Genomic DNA, 2025 nt, shown 5'->3' with positions numbered 1-2025 from the left:
GTCCCTGGAGCCCCGCCCCCTGGAGCCCCGCCCCTCGGACCCCGCCCCCGCCTGCCCAGGTGTGTTTCCCCAGCGGCCGAGGACCTGCGGCAGCCCAGAGTGGGCCGCGATTCTGCAGCGCCCCCTGCCATCCTGAGGCCGCACTGCGCCCCAGCCCATCCTGCGCTGTGCTTTTAGGTGGTATCGCGCAGCACCTGCTGCCGCCCTGAGGCCACCCTGCACCCTGCATTCCAGCTGGGTCTGTGCTGCACCTTCCTCAAGCACCTCGCAGCGCCTCCTGCCGCCCTGTTACTGCCCAGCGCCTTCCATTCTGGTCCAGTTGGGCGCCCTCCCGCCCCCACCATCAAGAGAAATCCCAAGTAGCCTCCTGCCCCTGGCTTCCTCCTGACTTGGATGGAGCCTGAGGCTACTTCAGTGCCCACCTGGGCAGCAGGGCTGTTCAGGCAGACCGTTCATCCTTTAGTCTCTTCAGCTGTCTTTTTATAGGCATTCACGCTGAAAACAAGACATGAGCTTAGAAAATTGCAACTGTGAGGGACCACAGGGACACCTCAGTCACAGGCCCCTTGAGTAGGGAAGGACACAGACAGGGGAAGTGGTCCGCTCTTGCTCAGAGCTGCTCAGACTTTCACATGCTAATCGCGTTCGCGTGCAGATTCTAATTCATTAGGGGTGGGACGGGGCTTGGGAATTTGGATTTCTCAGGTGACGCTTCTGTTGCTGGTCCAAGGACCACACTTTGAGTTAGCAAGGGGCACTTGCCCAAGTGAGTGGTTCAGTATTTGGGGAGGGCAATTTAAAGAAAATCATCTTTTAAAATATCAACTGTTTTTTTTCTGACAATACATCCTCATGGTTAAGAACTCAAAAGATAAAGAGAAAATGGGCATCTTTCCATAATCTGCGACGCCCACTAAATACCGGTAACATAGTTACCAGTATGTATATATAATGATGTGCACACTGTTCTTTAATTTAACTTTGTTTTAATGACAATACACTGCACAGTTAGATTCTCATTGTAAAATAAAGCCAGCTTTTTCACTTCATGATGTATTATGTGTAACTTTCCTTGCCAATAACTACATTTACCCAAGTATTCCTTTCATGTAACTTAATCGATCTATTCATATAGTTTAAGATTTCCTCTAAGTTTTCACTTATATAACTTATTCTGTAAAATATCATGTACATCTCTATTTCCTTGGGATAAATTTCTACTGGTGTATTTTTTTCCTGTCAATGTACTTACCCAGTTTAATTGGTACAACAAAAAGAACAGTTAAGTGAAAAGGGCAGGCTACAAAACAATATATAGAATAATAGAATATATATCAAAATATTTTAAAAGAGGTTATCTCTTGGGGTAGGCTTACAATTGAATTTTACTTACTTGTGTTTTCTTGTGTTATATATATCACAAATTTTACTTGTGATATAAATAAATAAATAAATAAATATATATATATATATATACACACATATCACCTATGCCATAAAAATAAGACTGTTTTTACAAGATGGGAGCTAGCTGAAGTCAGGGATAAGACTTAAAATCAGCTCTATATCACCATAGGATATAATGAATTTAGGCTGGATTGTCTTCTTTTTAAAAATCCAATTAAAATTTATATACAGTGAAATGTACAGATTTTACATTGAGTTTTGATAAAGGTATACATTATGTACCATCACCCTACTCAATATATAGATCATTACCCCAGAAAGTTCCCTCAGCTCCTTTTTACTCACTTCCCACATAGGCAACCAGTGTTTCCTATGGCAATAATAGATTAATTTTTTTGGTTCTTAAATTTCATGTAAATGGAGTCACATAGTATGTACCCTTTTGTGTCTGGTTTTCTTTCATGAATTCAGTTCTGGCTTTTGTTTTTCCACTATGCCATCACTGCCTCTGCTTACTGAGTTATTATTACCCCAGTTTTACAGATGATGGGACTGAAACTCAGAAAGCTGAAGTTTACCATTTGTAAGTAAGTGGTAGAGCCAAGATGTGCATCCAAG

Source organism: Kogia breviceps, chromosome 14 (assembly GCF_026419965.1).
Source record: "Kogia breviceps isolate mKogBre1 chromosome 14, mKogBre1 haplotype 1, whole genome shotgun sequence".
NCBI lineage: Eukaryota > Metazoa > Chordata > Mammalia > Artiodactyla > Physeteridae > Kogia > Kogia breviceps.
The sequence above is the reverse complement of the archived record's forward strand: the minus strand, read 5'-3'. Positions refer to the sequence as shown.